Consider the following 23,135-nt stretch of genomic DNA (forward strand, 5'->3'; position numbering starts at 1 on the left):
ATCCTCCTTGATGGTTTTAACTTTGTAGTCACTAACTTTATTACCCCATGCATTAATCAGTTTGTCTTTAAGATTATCAAGAGAGGGTTCCCTTTCTATGGGTGGATGTCCATCCCAAGAATGTTCCCAAAAGAGTGCTGAATCTTCTTTGCCTATATCCCATGTCTGGTATTTACCAACTAAATTACGACATTTAACCATAAAATTCCAACACTCTGATCCTTTAGGTAGGGATTTTGATCTGAATATTGACTTAGGATCTTCCGCATTTAGATATTTGTGGTATAGGATTTTAGCCCATTTATGGTCCCTTTTTGAATAGAGACACTAGACTAATTTGGCCCCTAGGGCTTCATTTTGTAATTGAAGGTTCTTAATACCTAATCCCCCAAATTCCTTAGGTTTACAGATTTGATCCCATCTTACAAGTGCAAGTTTTTTGGCTTCCTCGCAATCATTCCAAAGGAAATCTCTTAATTTGGATTCTAATTTGTGGTTTAAGTGTTTGGGAATAGGAAGACATGAAAGGGGGTAAGTTGGGATTGCAGTAAGAACATAACTAATCTTAACCTTCTTGCCTGCTTTAGTAAGTCATCTCCCTTTCCAGCCTCCAATTTTTGCTTCAAGTTTATCCATAACATTATGCCAAATTCTAATTCTACCCCTAGATACTTACAAGGGAATTGACCTTTCTTATATCCCATAACCTTACATATTTGATTTTCCAACTTGCTTTCTGTGTTGATGAAAAATATTTCAGATTTAGCCTCATTAACTTTTTGTCCTAATGCACTCATATAGTTATTAATAATAGATTTTAGTTTAGTTGCTTCTTTAATAGAATTTTCTCCTGAGAGTATGGTATCATCAACATATTGCGGATGTGTGATATTAGGCACGTTCTCAGTAACTGTCACTCCAATAATCTCTTTCTCACAATAAGCTTTTGTAAGAGCTCTCCCAAATGCTTCTGCCATGATGATATAAAGAAAAGGGGATAATGGGTCCCCTTGCCTGATACCCCTAGAAATATCAAAAAATCCTTTTGGCGAGCCATTCACCAAAACTGAAATTTTGGTGGTTGAAATACATTTGAAAATAAGATTAATCTACTGACTAGAAAAACCAAATGCCTCTAAAGTTTTACATAAAAATCTCCAGTCAACCATGCCGTATGCCTTCTGAATATCTAATTTCATAAACATACATGCCTTTTTGTTCTTCCGAGTCAAGTGAATGGTTTCTTGAATAGTAATGATACTGTCTAAAATAGATCTGCTTGGAACAAACCTTGTCTGTTCCTCGGAAATAATTTTATTTAATAATGGCTTTAATCTATTAGCAAGAATTTTAGAAAAAAAATTGTAAATAGTATTGCAAAGTGCAATAGTTCGATAGTCTCCTAGATTTTTCGGTTCAGATTTCTTTGGAATTAAGGTGAAAAAAGAATAATTAATCTCAGCCAACAGAGATCCTCCTTGTCTCGATGCTTCTATAGCTTCCCAAAGATCTGTACCAATTATGTCCTAGCATTTTTGATAGAAAAAGGCCTGAAATCCATCAGGGCCTAGGGATTTGTCTGGGTTCATATTGAAGACTACATTTTTAACTTCTTCTAAAGTAATGGGTTTATTGAGGGTTTTATTATCTTCTTTATTGATAATCTTAGGGATGACTTCTAACATCTTGCTTTGGGCGATTCTATTAGAGCCTTCGTAATTATTTAGAGTGCTCTGAAAGTGGTTAACCAAAATATTAGCTATCTCACTAGGATTCTCAGTACGGGTTCCATTTTGGTTTTTGATGCTTGAGATTTTACTTTTAGCTCTATTAATCAAAGTAGAGTTATGAAAGAACTTTGTATTTCTATCACCTTCTTCTAACCATTTCTCACGAGATTTTTGTTTCCAAAATATCTCTTCCTTGGATAATAAGTCTTCCCGTTTGGCTAAGAGTTCTTTTTCCAACCAATAGCTATCATTATTCATACCATTTTTAATGACTTCTAAGTTTAACTCCTTTAATTTATTTTCAGTTTCCAGCTTTTCTTTAAAAATATTGTTGAACTGTTCTTTATTCCATTTACGGATTATTTCTTTAAGCATCTTGATTTTAGACATAAATATATACAGTTTAGAGCCTACAAAATTACTAGATGACCACCAAATCTTAATGTTCTCAATGAAATTTGGGTCTAAAAACCACATTTTTTCACATTTAAAAGAGTTCCTGGCTGGTTTGTGAGGTTCTGAGATTTCCATCCTAACCGAAAAGTGGTCTAAACTCGCAACAGGGAGAATTGTAGATATAATATTTGAATTAGTAACATCTAGTTCTCCTTTTATAAAAAATCTATCTAATTTTTCAGCAATGTAATCAAAATCTTTCCTTCTATTGTTCCAAGTGTAAATATCGTTTTTAATGGGGACATCAATGAGATTTTGAAGCTTACACCAAGTATTAAAATCTTTTGAAGATTGGGAGATCTGTCTTGATCCCCTTGTTTTCTCATTCATTTTCAGAATAGCGTTAAAATCACCTCCTAGAATCACTAGCTCATTCTGATGTTTAGATAAAAATAAGCTAATTTCATTCCAAACTATTCTTTTATCAATATTACTTGTAGGTCCATATACATTAATAAGAATGAAAGAAAGATTAGATTTCAGACTTTGCCCCTTGCAGCTAACCCAATTGTTATTAAAATTAAGAATTTAATTAATTCTTTACCACAAATTTAATCTTACATTATTTTTAAAAAAAGTAAAAATTAATGTGAGTTTGCATACAATTTAATTAATTAAATAAACATGATTTTAAATGTAAATTTAAAATTTATTTGTCTTCAAATGTTTTATTTTACACATTAGTCATTTTAGACTCTATAAAAATAAAATGTTTTTAGACTTTTCTAAAATAAAATTGTTAATATTACAACTAAAATTTACATAGAATGTAATCTTCATTTTAAACTTATAAATTAACCTTTTTATTCCATTTTTCATGTTTTCTAAGTAAATCATTATCAATTTTACAAATAAATTGATTATAAAATTGTCAATTACAATTAAATTTTTACAAAAAAATATTCAACTTTAAATATTTTCTTATTACAATACAAACTATATTTTGTTAAACATTCCAAAATGATTTCTTCGACACATGCTAACAACTACAAGCCCACTATAAACCCAAAAGGCAGGGACTCCAACTCTTTAGCTGGCAAAGAGCTCTTGTTTAGATTCAAAATTACTTTTATAGTTTTAATAAATCAAAATTAGTTTAAGCAAATATAATATAGATGATAACCTTTTGAATTTATTCAAAAAATCTAAATCATAGATAATTATTAATTTAAATTTTTATAAATTAGTTTCATTTCAAATTTCAAAATTAAAAAACATTATACCTAAAATTAACTATATTTTATTTTAAAATTTATTTAAAGGTTTGAATTGGAAGAAATAAAGTGCTCTCTTTTACCTTCTCAAATTTTATTAATATTTTAAAAGAAGGTTTTAATTTAATTAAGGAAATAAGAAAGCTTTAAACTATTTAGAGTTTATGATAAATATGTCATAAAAATTAACATACAAGTTATTAATAGTTTTGATTAAGTAAAAACACGATTTGAAAGGTCTCGAAACTTTGTACAACAGATCTAAAGATATAACAATATAAAGCCCAAATATAGTAGTGTGAAACACCAAACAAAGATAGGGAGCAATTGACTAACTCCCACCACACCAGACAACCATAGCAAGGGAACTTAATATTTAGGTTTAGATTTAGAACCTCCCTTGTGAGACCGCACATTCTTATCTAGGGGAGGGATGGGGAACCTAGATTTGCTTCTGTTAGAATCTGAAAAGATCAATAACCTAGAAAACTAGTGCAAAGAATAAATATCTAAACTATGAATGCAAATGATAAAAAATCAAAATAACAACACAAAGTTAGTCTCCAAGAGAGTAATGCAAATGCTAGAAGAAAAATAGCATTAAGAGGATGCAAAAAAGAGAGATGCAAATACAAGCCAGGTAGCATGCTTATATAAGCTAGGAAGAGGGAGGAGGTGGCAACACCAACCAATGAGGAGCAACCATCTATTGGACTAAAGATAGAAAAGTATCTTCCCAAGATAGCTAATGGATGCTCACATGTAGGAAGGTGACACCTCACAACCATTCACCTAATAAGACATGCTTTATTAACCTAAGCAAGATTATTAAAAAGTGTAGGAAAAACCTAGCAAAATAGGAAAAATAAAAAACTACACTAACACCCCCCCATAAGCGAAGCTTAGGTGGATGTAGAAATGGGTCCCGACAAGTCAAGCCTGATGAGGTACCCATGTACATAAGATTTTCCAAAAGAGAGAAAAGAAACCCCCCAAAAAAGTTAGGACTCTGAGTGAGAGGAAGAGCCCCCCCCAAAAGATGAAGCATCCCACACCCCCACTAAAGCTTGCAAATGAAGGAACTTGCTCTCAGTGAAGGGTTTGGTGAAGATATCAGCAACTTGCTTAGAAGTCGAACAATAGCAAAGGTCAATGACATGACCATGGATGAGCTCCAGTATGTAGTGCATGTGGACCTCTATGTGTTTGGTCCACTAATGATGAACCAAATTCTGTGAGATCTGAATGGCACTCTGGTTGTCACAAAATATGACTGATGGCTGTCTAATTTGGATACCAAACTCAGTGAGAAGATGTTGAAGCCAAATGGCCTCAATGGCGGCATTTGCAGCCCCCCGATACTCAGCCTCAATAGAAGATAGAGCAATAGTAGACTACTTTTTGCTCGACCAACAAACAGGACCTGACCCAAGTGAGAAGCTATACCCTGAAGTAGACTTGTGATCCTCAGAATCACCTACCCAATCTAAATCTATGTAGCCCACCAAATCAAGCTCAATACCTGCTGCGTAGTGAATCCCACAACTATGATAACCTTGAACGTAGTGAAGGATCCGCTTGGCTGCTTTCCAGTGCAACTCATGGGGCTCCTAGAGACCATGCCTATAGCATAGGAGATGTCAGGTCTCGTATGAGTCAGATAAATGAGACTCCCAACAAGTTGGCGGTACAAAGTGCCATCAACAAGTGGAGAAGAACATTGAGCCTCAAGTTTGACTCCATAAAGAAAGGGAGTCGAAGCAGGCTTACAATCAGCCATATGAAACCTTGAGAGTAAATCTAGAGCATACTTGGATTGTGTGATGGTGATCCCAGAAGGATATTGAAGGATCTCAATCCCGAGAAAGTAATGCAACAAGCACAAGTCAGTCATCAATAAAATGTCCTAAAGGGCCACTTTGACAGCCTTAATGGTGGGTGAAGAACTTCCTGTGATCAACAAGTCATCAACATACAAAACCAAAAATAGAAATGAATCACCCTATTGCAAAATGTAGACATTAGGATTAGAATGGCACCGAGTGAACCCAACTGATAGAAGGAAGGAGTTCATCTTGGCATACTAGGCCTGAGGAGCCTGTTTGAGGCCATAGAGAGACTTTTGAAGATGACACACAAGTGAAGAATCTTGAAGGAAGCCCTGTGGTTGCTCCATATAGATCTCCTCGTAAAGGTCACCATGAAGAAAAGCACTCTTCACATCCATTTGATGTACTTCCCAATAATTAGCTACAACAATGGCAAGAACAATTTGAATGGAATTCATTCGGGCATCTAGTGCAAAAGTCTCAGAGTAGTCAATCCCAGGAACCTGGGAGAATCCTTTGGTGACCAAGCGAGCCTTGTGTTTGTCAACTGACCCATCTGCTACAAATTTTTTCCGATAGATCCACTTACATCGAACAAGTTTTCTTCCTTTAGGAAAAGGGACAAGATCCCAAGTGTGGTTCCTCATCAAGGAACTATACTGTTCCTACATAGCTGTATCCCACTCAGGAATACCAGAAGCCTCATGAAAGGACTGTGGATTAGAGGCAGTAGCAATGAAGACATGTGGAGAATTTTGGAATTGTGAACAAGTTCTCCTAGTGTCTAATGGATCCCCAACCCAATCACCTACAAATTGCAAGGTCTGTCTAGCCCAAAGTAGACAGGAAGATGGAGAATCTGGAGGGGAATCATTAACCTCTGAATGATGACTAGGAGAAGGAGGTGAGTTCTCTGAATCACTTTCTGCATCAGAAGTAGAGGTAGAAGACTGTTCAGGTGAATCTGACTCATCAGAAGATCTGTCATGTATTCCAAGTGACTCTAATGTCAAGGTAGAAGGAGTTGGAGAAGTGATAGAAAGTGAGCTTGAAGATCCCTCCTCAAACTGAATACTCCTCTCAATGAATAACTCATGTGTAGTAGGGTGGAGCAACCGATAACCCTTCACACCATCAGGATAACCTACAAATATGCAAGGTCTGCTTTGCAGATCCAAGGCCTTACGTTTCTCTGTAGGAATGTGGGCCCATGCAGGGGAGCCAAAAACTCGAAAGTGCTTAACTGATGGTTTTCGACCGCTCCAAGCTTCAAAAGGAGTAACTCCCTTTAAGGCTCGGTGAGGAACACAGTTATGGATATAACAAGCACAGTTAATGGCTTCTGCCCAATACTGTGGCGCAAAAGATCTAGAGTGAATCATACAGTTTGCCATTTCCTTCAAGGATCTATTCTTCCATTCTGCAACACCATTTTGCTGAGGATTGTATGGAACTGAATGTTGTAAATCAATCCCCTCTGAAGTGCAACATATTTCAAACCAATGGTTGACATACTTACCACCATTGTCTGTGCGCAAAACCTTGATGGCTTTCCCAGATTGCTTTTCTACAAAAAAATTGAAGTCTTGAAAATGATCAAATACCTCTGACTTTTGTTTGAGAAAGTACACCCATGTATATCGAGAAAGGTCATCAATGAATATGAGGACATATCGGGCCCTGCTGAAAGAAGGATGTTGAAATGGACCAGCCAAATCACTGTGAACTAACTCTAGTATCTATGAAGCTCTCCATGCCTTACTTTTGTCAAACTTTTCCTTAGGATGCTTACCAAGAATGCAACCTTGGCAAACACCTTCTGAGAATTGAATCGAAGGCAACCCTGTGACCATGCTCTGCTGGTTGAGCTGATGCAAATAGCGGAAGTTAAGATGGCCAAACCACTCATGCCATAATTTACTAACATCATTAGAATGAGTGAGCAAAACAAATGAAGGAGGATCAGGAACAAAGTGAGAAAATAGATAGAGTCGTGACTGATGATCTGCTCTCCCAACTGCAACTACAGAATCACTATGCAACTCATGTATCTCCACTAAATCAGGAGTGAACTCAACCCACTTGCCTAAACCTGTGTGAGTGATCTGGTATATTGATAGGAGATTAGTTGATAATGAGGGTACACAAAGAACATCATGGAATGTGCCATCCCCCACATCAACAGACCCTCTCCCACACACTTCAATAGGAGTGTCATCACCCATCAAAATAGAAGGCATAGTACATGGATCCAAGGATGCAAGTTCTTTCTTAGATGAAGCCATGTGGTGCGAAGCACTCGAATCAAGAACCCAAGTGGATGGTGAGGAAGCCTGCAACAAGAGCCTTGCCCTTTCCTTTCCCCTTGTTGTTTTCTTTTGCCTTGTTAGACTCTTCATTAGAACTTTGTTTGATAGACTCAGGAACACTAATATTATTCTTCTCAAGAATGTATGTCAAGTGATCAATTTGTTTCTTCAAACATTTATGTTCATCATGACCGGGTCTTTTACAATAGACACATTTAACCTTTTCTTTCTTAGGCTTATCACCCTTAGAGGATGAGGTATCAATAGTTGCTTTTGAAGCAATTGGTATCTGATCCTTCTTTTCCTCACTATTATTTTGTTTCTCATCCTTACTATTGTTGTTACTACTTTTTCCTTTTTGTTCTTTTGTGCCTTGGTTGGTTGCTAAGGCATGTGACTTAGAGGACTTAAGAGTGCCCATCTGGATTAGCTTGTCTTGTTCTCGAGTGAGATTAACAACAAAATCATCTAGAGATGGCATGGTGAATTGAGTACCCAGTGCACCCTTAGTAACATAGAAGGTAGAGACAAACACATAATATTCTAAACTTAGCTTAGAGAGAATACTAAGAATCAGTTGTTCATCTTTCTTTTCAATTCCACATTGTTTTAACTGCAGCCTTAGTGATTTCAATTTGGTCAAGAAATCTTAGATTGTGTTGAAATTGCTTGGACTTAAACTAATTAATTCATTTTCCAATATATGACCCCTCATTGAATCTTGTGTGCTAAATAATGTTTCTAGCTTTGTCCATACTTCATTTGGTGTATCCAAATACTCAATGTGAAATAGCAAGTTAGGAGAAACAAACAAACACAATGTTCCATATGCCTCATCACATTTGTTAAACCACTTAGGCTTATCTTCATCTTTATTAGGTTCAGTTTCAAGTCCCATAGTTATCCTATTTAATCCCGCTTTCCTTAAGTGAATTGTCATGCGTGATTTCCACTCAAAGTAATTGTATGGATTTAGGATGGGCATATTTGTTTGATCCATGATGAAGAAATGCAGAGAAGAAATGCTAAAAAAAAAGAGAACCCAGCCACGACAATGCCCCCCCTTTTTACTCGATCAAAGAACCCCCCTTAAAAGAAATATGATTTGGCACTTTATTTTAGTTCGTTTACAACTACCACTAGAAAGAAATACTTAGTGGTCTTGATTTCAATGCATTACAAACCCTCATGAAGAGCATATGTTGAAAGTGAAACTTAGGCACAATAATCAAGGAAACAAATAGGACCACTATGATCTACTCGAAAAATCATGCACTTTCAAAAAAAGAATCGCCTTGATACGAGGTCATATGAGAAAGTTATGATCCTCTAAAGTTTCCAAAATGAGAACTGTGCACAGTTACGACCAAGAATCTGTAATTTTTGAAAAATTTATGCATGAAAATAAAAAAACAACTCCACTAGTGGATAGAGCACAAAAAAATAGCTAAGGCCATAACAAGAATTGTCAAAATCAGAGTCCATATGAGCAAAAATGAGACATTTGAAAACTGCGTTCAAATTTGCGACTGCCAATGGAGAGGGGTACGACTGTAGCTTTCCGCGCTCGATCTTGCAAAATATATAGATTGCATGCAAAATCTAAAAAGGTACCCAGATGGTTTTTCAGGGTTGCGAACAAAACCCAAAAAGCATTTTTCTTGCTGATGTACAAAAGATGTTGCTGTAGTGTAAATCAGACGCCTTTAACAGTAAAAAATGGCTCAAAAAATCAAGAAATGACCTCAGCAATCAAAATATGACATGCAAATGCTGGATTAGCTTCCTAAGTCCATCAATGGCATGCTGGAACCTGCAATACAGATTGAAAACTCCAAATATGCAAGTTGGTTGTCAGATTTGAGATTGAAACCCCAAAGAAAAATCATTTTTGTCAAAACTTTTCTGATTCTCAAGATCATCCAAAGATGCAAGAGAAGAGCATACTCCGTTTTTCAAAAAACTACAATAAAATTTATTAGCCCCCCCCGAATCTCTCAAATAAGGAAACTAAAATCTACTCTTGCACATAGAAAAGCTCTGATACCATGTTAGAATTTGAAAAGATTAATAACCTAGAAAACTAGTGCAAAGAATAAATATCTAAACTATGAATGCAAATGATACAAAATCAAAAGAACAACACAGAGTTAGTCTCCAAGAGAGTAATGCAAATGCTAGAAGCAAAATAGCATTAAGAGGATGCAAAAATAAGAGATGCAAATACAAGCCAGGTAGCATGCTTATATAGGCTAGGAAGAGGGAGGAGGTGGCAACACCAACCAATGAGGAGCAACCATCTATCAGACTAAAGATAGCAAAGTATCTTCCCAAGATAGCTAATGGATGCTCACATGTAGGAAGGTGACACCTCACAACCATTCACCTAATAAGACATGCTTTATTAACCTAAGCGAGATTATTAAAAAGTGTAGGAAAAACCTAGCAAAATAGGAAAAATAAAAAACTACACTAACAGTTTCCTTTTACCACTTTCCATCCATTCTCAAGTTTAGCCGCATCATTCTGCCAATCCCCAGAAGAAATGAAGGAAACCACATGGAAAATAGAAGAAGAAACATCCAACAAAACACTCAACCTAGGAGAGGCCAACAAGGGCTAACCCAGACCCAAAACTGTCTGAGTCGTAGGTCCAAAGACAATAGCAGGTCTAGAAGCAACATCCAAAAAAGGTTCATCAATCGAGATATCAGCTCAACAGACTGGGAAACAAGAGTCTCCTCCAAAAAAGGCTGAACCAAAGCATCAGGAGAAGTGTCCCCTACACCATCAGAAGCAAGAGACCCCGAATCAGCTTGCTCCTGGTCAGATGAAGATTTTGTAATTGTGTAATGCTTATCTGAGACACCCGCCCACCAGGAAGGCTTACGTTTTGATCGAGCCTTGTCAAAAGAATAACGAGCCGCCACATGGCCAGTCATGTGACATTTCCTACATCGGAAGGGAAGACCCTTCATAATCCAAAGTTTGAGTCCAAGTACCCCGTGGAGAACCCAGACAAATCTGCTCAGGGAGACCCTTAGAGACATCCATCTCAACAGCTAGGATGTGAGCAAATGTTGAATGAAGAACATCAAAAGTTTTTGCATCCACAATCTGAAAGTCCCCAAGAGCCGCCCCAATAGACTCCAAAACTGAGTCCAACCAGAGATGCATGGGGAGATTTGGAAGCCTAACCCAAACAAGGATCTTCAAGAAAGATTCTGTAAGTGGGTCAAAATCCTTGTGCCAAGGTTTGGCCATCAGGGGGAAACGATCCTCCCAAGAGAAGCTGTAATCACACAAGATAATCCTCCTATCTTCAACATTATCAATCTTGACAATAAAAAAAACCTTTAGCAACAGGGAAAATTTGAATATCTCAAGATAAAAGGTGCCTCCAGTACCTGGCAATCCAATCATGAAGGGCGGGTAGAGAGGGCCAAAAACCTCAAAATATGGAAATAGCAGCATGAGAAGAAAAATCCTTTGCAGTTTTGAAGATCTCATCAGCTGTATCTGAATGTAATAAAACCCGTAAGGGTTTGATCATCTTTACATGAGTAACCTCCCGAAACTTTTAGGAACCTGAGAAGTGACCAACAGAAGGGGCAGAACGATGAAGGTTTGCCTCAAAAGCAGTGACATTTGCATAAGAGGCTGAACTAGAAAACCCCGGCCCCCCTGGCTCGAGACACAACAAAAGAAAAGCCCTCCGTAGCAGACCCCACAACCCGCACAGTAGCCATAGGAATGTTGGCAGGAACATGGGGAGGACCACAAGCAAGAGATGCATCAGACCCAACAGGGGCAACCCCCACCACAACAATAGGTGCAGACTGAACGAATGCATTTTGAAATCGTGCTTGGGAGGGAGTGCTGGCAGGAGCAGGAGAAGCCATTCCCAATTTGACGTTTTAAAAAATCTCAATCACAACAACATCAAAAAATTATTAATAGTTATTTAAAATAAAAATTATTTAAATATTGATTAGTTTATATAATTGTACAATTTTATTAAATCACTTTTAAGTCATTCAAGCTATCAACATTGGAAGCAAATTTTAGTAACACCTTCCTCCCAATATTCAAAGATTAACATGTTTCAAAATAATACAAAAGAGATAGATAAACTTAGAAAATATAGTAAGAACACTTCCATAGTGGAAGAGGTAAATAGTTATTTATGGCATGATTGAGGGAAACTAGGATGGCTGACTTCTTATGTTCCATTCATTCTCTATCTCCATCTTCTTTCATGTATTAATCTCCTTATCTCAATATTATTCCTCCTCTCTCTCTCTAAACCATTATTTATTTTGCTCCATCTTCCCTCCGTTTTCTATCTTTGCCTCGTAATGCTCTCTTGTAATATAATATTATTCCTCCTCCTCCTCCTCTCTCTCTCTCTCTCTCTCTCTACCATTATTTATTTTGCTCCATCTTCTCTCCCTTTTCTATCTTTGCCTTGTAATGCTCTCTTGTAATATATATATATATATATATATATATATATTACAAGAGAGCATTACAAGGCAAAGATAGAAAAGGGAGAGAAGATGGAGCTATATATATATATAGAAAACTATATATATATATATATATATAGAAAACTATATATATATATATAGTTTTCTTCCATTATTATAGGGGCTATCAAATGACAACTCTTGGGTTTGTGTGGACTGAATAGTTTAAATTTATATGTAAAATTGACGGTCATGCTTATAAAATTTATAGGAAAATATAATATATTATACCCCCACTTAGCTACACACACACACACACACACACACACACACACACACACACACACACACACACACACACACACACAATCAAATTCCAACTCTTGGGTTTGTGTGGACTTAACAGTTTAAATCTATATGTAAAATTGAAGGCCATGCTAATAAAATTTATAGAAAAATATAATATATTATACCCCTACCTAGCTATTAGAACATGACCTATATGTATGGGATAACAACCTTGAAAATCAAATGCCAACTTTTAAATTTAATATGTTATACCGTTCTTTTTAAACATTTGGGAATTATTGATTGATAAGTTTTACACAAAGCCAAATAGAAAAAAAAAAGAATTGAAAGTAAGATTTTGAAAAATTCAAAGATTCAGGAAACTAAATAGAAAAGGAATTGAAAATAAGATTTTGAATTTTACATGTAAAATATAAATACAAATAAGCTTCACAAAATCTTTAAAATTGCTACTATTTTATTTTAAGAAATTAGATTTTTATAAATAACCAATACTAAAAAATAATAATACAATAATATTGGCAAATTTATGTAGATCTTGCAAATCTTAGTCGTTCGACAGCATGGGGTTTCCATCATGGTGGTGACCTCCGACAACGTCGATGGGGGTGGCGGGAGACAACTGGGTGTCTCTGTGCAAGCCCTTGATCTGGGTGCTTCACTTCACCCATCTCTCATTAATGAGGTATGTTTGAGGTAAATATCACCTGCAAACTTGCTGAACTTGTACCAGGTAAAGCGTCTTCGGCAATTTCAAATCCCATTGCTTTTAATGGCAATGTCACTTCTAATAATCTCACCAGCGATCAACCCAAGTCTTTCTTTGAGGTTGTGGCTCAATCTGCCGCTATTAATGTGAAGGCCAGGTTTAAGTTTGTTTGCCTTGGTGCTAATGAAGCCTCTGAAAATGGTAAGACCTCTTTGGCTTCCCTTTCTCCTTTTGCCATTGTTCCTAATCTTGAAATGTTCGAGGAGATTGTGAAGGAAAAGGATAGATTAAGAAGCAATGCTATATATATTTTTTCAACTGTTGAACTTGATAAATGTCTGCCAAGAAAATTTATGGACAATTGGTTTCATAATTACTAGAATATTAAATTAGGGTTTCACATATCATTCTGTAGGAAAATTTAGAAGGGTCTGTATGTGATATTTTTTGTTAATCAAGATGCTCAGAAAGAGGTTCTTAAAAAATAATACTGGACTGTGGGTTCTACATCCTTTAGGGTGCTCGCTTGGTCACTGGATGCCATCCATGATGAGGTCCTTGCCCTATCAGCACCGAGATGGATTCTTGTCAAAAATATCCCTCCATTCTTGTGGCCATTTTTGCCGCAATTACTTGAACCTATTGGAAAAACTATTCAGATGGATGATACAGTGAGACTTGTCCCCCATATGGACGCTAGAGTTTTGATTTTGCTCCTTCCTGCTAAGGAAATCCTTGTAGATATTTTAGTTAACATTTTAAGTGAAACTTTTATCTATCCTATTGAAATTTTGGGGGGTTTGAATGCATGTCTCCTTTGTCGTAAGGAAGGACACCTCCGAAAGGATTGTCCTATCATTAAAAAGAAACCTGAAAAAAACCCTAATCCTACTCTCACCTCAGTTAAAACTATTTCTAATCCTCTCATTGCCAGTAACCCTTTGCCTGAGGGCACCACTTGTGAAACACTTCCTACATCTTCTTCGTCCCTGCCTCCTCCCAATTCTGGTCCCCCGTCGTTTCCCACTCCAGACATGGCTATTGATCTTAATACAGATGTTAGTTTTGTTGTTGTTAGTAATAAGAAGAAGAGGAAGGCTAATAATGTTTCTCAACCTAAAATCCTAGGCCCTACACTCAATAACAACATTGGTCAACAAATTGCTTCATTGGTTGGCCCTGTTATGGTTAATACTAGTGCTAAGCCCTAGAATGTTGATCTTAGTGGTAACCCCCAAGTTAGGGAAACTTCTCGGAAGCTTCCTCCAAAAGATTTCAAAGAACTTGGGGATGATTATTCTCTGGTAATCATTCCAGCTATCCCCATTTTTGATAGATCCCCAAGCGTTCCTTACATGGACTTGGATTCCCAATTGGAACTTGAAGACAATCTTAGCATTGATCTCTCAGCTACTAAATGAAGAGGTAGCCCCCCTGGTTCAAAGAACAAGCCATCTGGATGAAACCAGGTGAGACCTCAAACAAATTTATGCCCTCGCCTGATCAAGCTAGAAATGCGTGCTCTACCCCTAATAATGTGTCTCAATGAATAGCTTATCTTGGAATGTTAGGGGTTTAGAGTCCCTTGATAGAAAATTAGTTATCAAGTCTTTGCTTAATTCTTTTCATTCTATTGATTTTTTTATGATGCAAGAAATTAAAGCTGTGGGATTCATTCTTGAATCCAATCTTAATTTTATATAGAAGGATGCGATTAAATTCTTTACCAACCATGCTAGAGGTAGAGGAGGAATTTTCCTCCTTATTAATCATAAATGGGAAAATTACATAACTAACAATGGGCGTTCTCCTTGCCAAAGAGATGTTTGGGTTATTATTCAATATGATAATAAGTTATTTGGCATTTGTGTTATCTATGCTTCAAACGACCCTAAGGAAAGAATAGATCTTTGGAATTGATAAATCAACCTCCCTGATATACCTTGGTTCTTCAGAGGAGATTTCAACATGGTTGAATCTCGGGATTATAAACTGGGGGGTAACCCCTTTCACTGGAAGAATAATGATTTTTTTTTTGAATAGACTTTTAAACTCAAATAATCTTTTTGATGCAATTGCTAGTAATAAAGATGTTAACCCTGGTATATGGCACACTTGGTGCAATTTTCAACAGGGAAACTCTAGAATCTACTCTAGACTCGATCGTTTCTATGCTAACAAGCATTTTTTTCTCTTTTCTGCTTAACAACTCTGGGAATATTGTTCATGTTATTGCCACCACTCTGTCTGATCATCACCCCAATCGTTACTCGGGTTGATTTCAACATTGGCCCCCTTAAACCTAAGACTAGGAATGACAAGTTCATATTAAACTGCAATCTCCTCATGGATGAGGATGTTTTTGCTACCATCTAGATTATCAGAGGAATCAATTAGATTAACCTTCAACACCTTTCCCATCTTGATAGATGGAAAACTAACCTCTCTACCTGGAGGAACTTTCTTCAAACCATTGACCAAAAAAAGGCTAAGGACTATAGATTTGTTGAAAATCAATTATCTTTTGATCCTCAAATTGATGAAAGTAACATCCAAAGAGATTCTTCTATCATTGATCTTCTTTCTCATGTCATGGCTGCCAAGTATGCTCTTAGGAAACACTAGTAGATCAAGATTCATGGTGCTAGGATTAGATCTCGGGCCCACTGGCTCTAATATGGGGATAGGGGCTCAAAATTCTTCTTCAACATCCTTAAGCATAAGCATAATAAAGAGTCCATTGATAAACTTTCAATTGATAACCAGGATATCTCTAACCCTGAGATTATTATCCAGGTCTTTGCTGATTATAAGAAGCTTTTTTACTTCTGAGGACTCCACTCAAGTCGAGATTATTAGGAATAAATGTAAAACCTTAATTCCTAATAAGTTGTATTTTGAAGATAGTTTTTTTTTATCTAAAGACATTTCTATTGATGAGATTAAGAAAGCTATCAAGGCCCTTAATAATGATAAGATCCCTGGCCCTGATGGGTTTCTTGTTGAATTCTATAAAGCCAACATCAATTGGATATGTAAGGATCTTCAAGAGATATATTCTGAAGCCTTTTCTAATGGCACCTTGGGACATGAATTCAATGGGGGCATCATCAAGCTCCTCCCTAAGGATGGTGACAAGGCTCTCATAAAGAATTGGAGACCGATATGCTTTTTAATGTTTCCTATAAGATATTGGCTAAAATCATGGCACTCAGATTGGTCACTATTCTTCCTAAATTTGTTAATTCTACCCAGACTAGTTTTATCAAAGGTAGATATATTCTCAAGAATCTTATCACTAGTTGGGAAGCCATAAAGTGGGCTAAATGCTCCCATCAGAACTTTTCTATGTTACTTCCTCATTCTGAGAAAGCTTACGATAGGGTTGAATAGAATTTCATTATAATGATGCTAGAAGCCTTTGGCTTCCCTTCCTTGTTTGTCATTTCCTTGAAAGCTCTTTACTATATCCTCAGGGATAATTCCTTGTCTCCTGAAGTTAGATGTATTTACCTTCCCAATGATGATGAGCTCATCAACTCAATTTGCGGATGATACTGCCCTATTCTTTGAGCTTTCCAAAAGTAATTTTAAAACCTTGCAAGATAAGCTTAGTTTATTTTGTTCTATATCTGGTGCTCGTATATCTTAAGCTAAGTCCATATGCTTGGGGTGGGATGAGCAACCTCCTTGCTAGTTTTCCCAATACAATTTTCAATGGGGGGACCCTAGCAAAATCACTAAATACCTTGGCATTCCTTTCTCTATGGAACCTGCCCTCAAAGATATGTGGTCCTGGGTTAAAGAGAAGATTGATAAAAACCTTAATAAATGGCATAATAGAGCTTTATCTCTTGCTGATAGAATTGAGGTTTGTCAAAAGATGTTGTCATCTTATACTATTTACTATTCTTCTACCTAGCTGTTCAATTCAATTATTAGATTTCAAAAATTCAAAAGGCTATCAGGCATTTTCTCAGTCTAATGGTAAGGAAACAATAAGATTCATTTTGTTAAGTGGTCTTGGTGCCACACTGAAAACATCCTTGGGGGACTTGGGCTTAAGGACCTCAAAATTCAAGGTATTGCCCTGTCTGCTAAATGGATCTTTCACTCCATGGAGGGTAACAGTCCTTGGAAGGTGCTGGTTAGGCATAATATTGAGAGGGGTGTTCCTAAGAAAGCTAGATCCTGGAATAACCTCCCCTTTTGTGATCTTATTTTTGGAAACTTTCCTGTCATTGTCCAAGGCTCCATGGTTTTCAAATCTATTTGGAAGGCTTGGGACCATTTTAGGAAGTTCATCACCGACAAGGAATTTTATAATAACAATCAGCTCCATGGTGAAAGATCCATTTGGTGGAACTTGTACCTAAATGGTAAACCTATGGCCCTCTCCCAAGGATGCTCTGCTAGACTATAGGCTAAGAAGGGCTTAAAGAAGTTCATGGACCTCTTTGAACATAATCATCTCATTCCTTGGGATGAGCTTAAAAGAAAGTATGACATTCCGAACTCTCACAAGAAAACTTATAATATGATTGTTCAAGCTTCTATTAATCTTTCTATTGTGTGCCATGTTGACTCTCATAGGCACTTAAAATGTAAGTGGCTTGATGGAGTTATCGTGGCTAAGCTTAAGGCTAAGAATATTTATAGAATAATTGACCATAACACTGATATTATTGATCATATTAATACTATTTGGCACTCTTCTTTTGAAACTGATGTTTGGAAAAAGTACTTTGATATCTTGTGGAAGAATTCTATTGAACCAAAAATTAGATGTTTCAAATGGTTAGTGTTGTTGAATAAACTTCCTATTAAAAGAGATTTCTCTAATTCTAACATTTGCAATTTATGTAGACTTCCTGAAACTGGTAGACACATTCTTTTTGATTGTATTTTTGCTAAAGAGATTTGGAATATGTTTGGCATCTTGTATCCTATTAATGTGAATATTCTTGATATTGTTACTAGTCATATTTCTGGTCTTCCTAAAGATTCCAATTTATTCTAGAATATGTTGTTTTCTAACATCCTCTGGCAGATTTTGAAATGTAGGAATGAGGAGAGGTACCAAGGTAAGCTGAGAGTCCTTACTGAATTTTTTCAAAAACTCACACACCTGAAATTTTTTTTGTAGGTCCATGCGACTATGATGATTGAAAAGGATAAGCTGAGAAGGTTTCTCCAAGACGGGCATGCTACCTTCTTCTTTTATGAGTTGAAACATGGTTACTAGAGGCCTTTGAGCAAGCTTGTATAAGGCTGAACAAAGAAACCAGAAAGAACGTTAATGCTAGAAAGGAAGATGTTCATGTCGAATCAAATTCAAGAGCACAAGAATATAGTCTGGATGGAGGGTTCTTTAGGATGAATTGCCTAGATGGATGTCCACTTTGATGTTCTTAGTTAGATAATATTTCTTTTCCTCTTGATGCTCTTATGTACAACTGATTCATTGTCTCTGTGATGAGGCCTAGCCTCCTTGTTGATATTCGTTGTGACTTTTCCATCATCTTTTGTATTTTGATCCTCTTATATCTAATAGAAAAAAAAGTAAGTTTAAACACAACTTTAAATCTTACCTCTAAAGTGTAATAGTACACCAAATAAATTAGATATCATTAATTTCTTATTCAAGAAGCAATTGATATTCCAAATAAGAAAGGACACCTACCACATGTTTGTTTTTTCAACACTAATCTAGGAGTGTTATTTGTTTATTTTTAAAAGGTTTTATACTAAAAATTAGAATATTACTTATAATGGTAATTATGTTTTATTGTTCTAATCAATTGTTTTAAAATATCATTATTTTTCTATTCATATCCAAGGAATTTATAGATTTAGAATTTGAAAAATAATAAAATTGACATAAACAAAATAAAGTCATTGCATTATAATGATGTGCAAAATTTAATTATATTAACTATTAATATTCACATTGAATTCTTATTTGAGGATCAAATAAACAAAATAAAGTCATTGCATTATAAGATGTAAAAAAGTTGTTATATTATAATTTTGAAATATTAATATTCACATTGAATTCTTTATGTGAGGATCTTGTAATGTTTTGATTAAGTAAAACAAGTTTTGAAAGGACCCAAAACTTTACAAAGACAAGAAAGATATAACAACGAGGATCTTAAAACAACTGTGGAAAACCACCAAATGAAGCTAAAGATGAGGATTTTCCTTTTTTTTTTTTTTCTGATGTCCAACCATCCTCCACTTTCCCTGCAACCTTCTGCCAATCCCCACTAATCCCCAAAACTTCCGCAACAAGAGATAGAGTCAACAACATAATTGCAATGTTAAAATAAGAATAGTAATCTCTTTTAATTTTGAATAAGAATAAATTTAACATTTCCAAATAAAGTAGGTTTAAAAAAAAAAAATGAATCTATAATTTTCCATTAATACTATAAATTTTATTATAGAAGAAATATAATAATGTAAAATATAATTTAATGAGTTTGAAAACTTATTGAATTGTATTTTAATAGATGGCAATTTATTTATTAAATCTTAACAACTGAAACTAATTTAAAAATGTGAAAATATAATATAATATTTATTAAAAGTTTAAATTCAATTTTTAAAATTCATCAAAAATAGCAAAGAAGGAAGATTAGAAGGTAAAATTGATGACTTAAAAAATATAGTGAGCCTAAATTAGAAGTTATAGAGATTTTATTTTTTAATTGTTATTATTTAATTGGTTTATTGTATAATGATTAATTATACAGATTTAATTTTTTTTCAAATTTAATTTATTTATTGTCATAATTAATAAAAATAAAATTTAGAATTTAAGAAGATTTAAATTATTTATTTAAGATTGTTGGTAAATAGATTTGTTACTTACAAAATACGTGATTTAGTCCAATAGAGTGTGTGGCAAATTGATTTTTCCAATAGTTGGATAGGCCCTTGATATTCAACCATCCTTTGCATTTAGAGGGGCAGCTCCCTCGTAAGATAAAATTTTGATTTTTCAATAAAGATGATTACAACATAGAATGTATAAAGGAAACTATTGATGACGAATGCACCATGGGACTTCAATGTTTCCACAAAGTGATGTAGATTGCTAATGAAAACAAGCAAGAACTACTGTAGTGCCTGCCCCTAGTTTACATTTTTGTTATGATTACTAAACTCTTTTGGGTTAGTTTTATGCTTGATTACTAGTAGTATTCTTTTGAGATTATCAAATATTGTTTCACATTCAGTTGATTATATGATGAGATTACTTGGTACTCTATACTTCATGTATGCATGATGATTATTCAATGATTTCAATTATTAATGATGATTAGTTAGATGGATTATCATGCATTTTCTTATGGTTACTTACCTCATACTACATGTGTATGGTGTGCGTGTATGTTTTCTTTATGTATGGCATTTTTGATGTGGTTAAGGAAGGGAGTCGTAGTCACCTGCTTGTCGGGATCTACACAATGCACCACTTCTAGCCATTGCCTATTTAGTTTAGAATATAGTGTTTGTACATGTGTGGATTTTATGTAGATTGCAAGTATTGGATATTGACTTCCTTAAAATGCTAGGATGAGTGTACCCTATTGCATTATCTTAATGGTAAGAGAGGGGAGATAGATTCTTAAGTCCAAATCCTAAACCCTTAACCCATTTGTCCTAGAAAATTAGGACAAGTATCCGTGTTTACCCTCCGAATGCATCAAATGACGTTAAACGTGATTATAATCCTTTAGTTTGATCTTGTATGTATTTTTCTATTATGGGTTTCCATATTTTATTTTATGAGTCCTTGGTGATTTTTCTATTAATTAAGTCAAAATTAAATGATTTAATTTAATGGAAAATTATTACAGTATTTTTAATACTTAATTAATTGGGAGATCAATTAAATAAAAAGAATTAATTTGAAGATAAAAGTTTAATTTTCAAACGTGATAATATTTATTTAATTTAATAATAATAATATATTTAGAGTTCATCTTTAAATAAATGCTAAATACTATTATTATTTAAGTTAATAAATATTTTATCAATTAACGTTTCAAAAATAAATTAAAGCATGAAAAGATATTAATTTATTAAAAGTTTAAAGATTGCATAAAGTGCACATGAGATTAAAATTTAATAAATTAATTGAAAAGAGGAGTCAAGTAAAAATTAAATAAAGATATTTTATAATTCATTAAACATGCATGAAAATGATAAAGAAAAGATAATAAGAGTTAAAGTTTGGTGAGCAAAGAGTTCTCTCGGATGTTTGCACAATTAGTGCCCCGATTTTAGGAGAGAACTCCTTATCACCAATTGAGGATTCATTTTCAAGGGATGAAAGTTTTGGGAAGGACCACAAATTTTGGAAGGAGAATTCAAGGTTGAGAGAAGAAATTTCTCTCACAAATCTTCTGGAGGTTTGTGTATTAGGATCAGACTCAGGCAGGGTCTTGTGTTTTGATTGTTGAATGAATTATGTAATTTGGTATTCCTATCTACATCGTGTTTGAGGAATCTGTTTTCCAAGTTTCATGTGTATGAATCTTTCTATCCTTTGTTTTGTATCTTTTGACTCCTTGAATCGAATTTTTTCTAGTATGTGTAGAGTTCAAACATTGTTAGAACCCTCGTTTAGTAAATCTTAAAAGTGAAGAATATATAGGAAAGGGTTTTGAAATAATATGGAATTTTTTAATAAATTTTTTGAATGGTTGTTTGTATTTCTACTATCACACTAAAATGACAATTGTTTATATATATATATATATATATATATATATATATATATTAAAAGAGAGGGTTTCTTTTTTTGTTTGAAAAATTTATATAAATTTATATTAAACAAAAACTATTTATAAAAAAAATTAATTAATAATTTTTTTTTGGGAAGGGGGGGGGGGACGGGGCGGTGGGGGCGAGTTTTACCCACCACCTACTCTTTTTTCTTCTTACCTCCCCCGTACTGCTGATGCAGACATTAAAACCTGTGACAACAGGTACACTGCTGCTCGCAGTAGCAATAGTACTGCTGTCTGCAGTAGTAGTATAACCTGCCACCGTAGGGTTTAAGGCTGGCGGGCCTTCAAAATATATGCCATTGTTTTATATATTATTTTATTGTTATTTTTTTAAAAAATGTTTTTTATTAAAAATTAATAATATTAAATTTTAATTATTATTTATAATTAATTAATAAATTTTATTAATATTTATTAATTTAATAAATAATTAATAAAATATTAATATAGTTATTTTATAAAATTATTAATTAATCTAATTAATTGTAATTTAATTTAAGTTTAATTAATAATGGTAGTTATTCATTGAGGTTTTAAAGTTATTATTAGTAATAATACTAAATTTAATAAAATTGTATATTATTTTATTGGGAAATCAATAGGTATTATTTTAATAATTTAAATAAATAATTACTCATAGAGTATTTCAAAAGATTGACTTAAAATCAAATAGGGGTAATTTTGTATTTTATTTGAATATAAGAATGGGGTAAATAGTAAAGGGTTAATTTGTAAATTGTAGGTATTCAAAAACTTACTTTGAAACAAATAGTTAAATCTTACATTTAACTCAACATTATGTCTTCAAAATCAAACCAAACTATGAGACTGCTTTGTTATCTGTATGTTGTCTATGTTTAGGATGTTACCAGAGGCTTGGGAGTTTTGCATTTGTGATATTATGATGTTTGATCTCGATCTTTTAAATTCAACCATGGTAATGTGTTTGGTATGCTCTATGATGTGTGTTGACCTATTGATTGTTATTGCTTTCCAGTGTTCTTCTGTGAAGCTGAGGTGATTTTCATGACCTACTTGACTTAACCATTTTGAGTTTCGTTAGTTGTATTTGGATTGCTTTCCAGCCACTTTTATAGAACTAAGGTGTTTGTATGTTTTGTTATTGGTGATGTCATGTTATGACACGTTTGACTTAACCATTTTGAGTCTTCGATCAATTATTTTTGGGATGCTTTCTAGTTGCTCGTAGAGAACTGATGTGTTATTGTGAATTATCTATTGATGCTTTCTAGTCACTTATATATAGGACTGAGGTGATTTTATATGATTCTTTGATTTATACTTT

At 34.4% G+C, this 23,135-nt stretch overlaps 1 pseudogene; it reads right to left on the minus strand.

Moving 5' to 3' along the window:
• Positions 1-15,199: 15,199 nt before the first annotated feature.
• The window catches only part of LOC149567380 (26S proteasome regulatory subunit S10B homolog B-like), a 114,165-nt pseudogene continuing 106,229 nt past the window's right edge, over positions 15,200-23,135 (minus strand).

Source organism: Cupressus sempervirens, chromosome 3, assembly GCF_028749045.1.
Source record: "Cupressus sempervirens isolate cs-2001-9-10 chromosome 3, ASM2874904v1, whole genome shotgun sequence".
Lineage (NCBI taxonomy): Eukaryota > Viridiplantae > Streptophyta > Pinopsida > Cupressales > Cupressaceae > Cupressus > Cupressus sempervirens.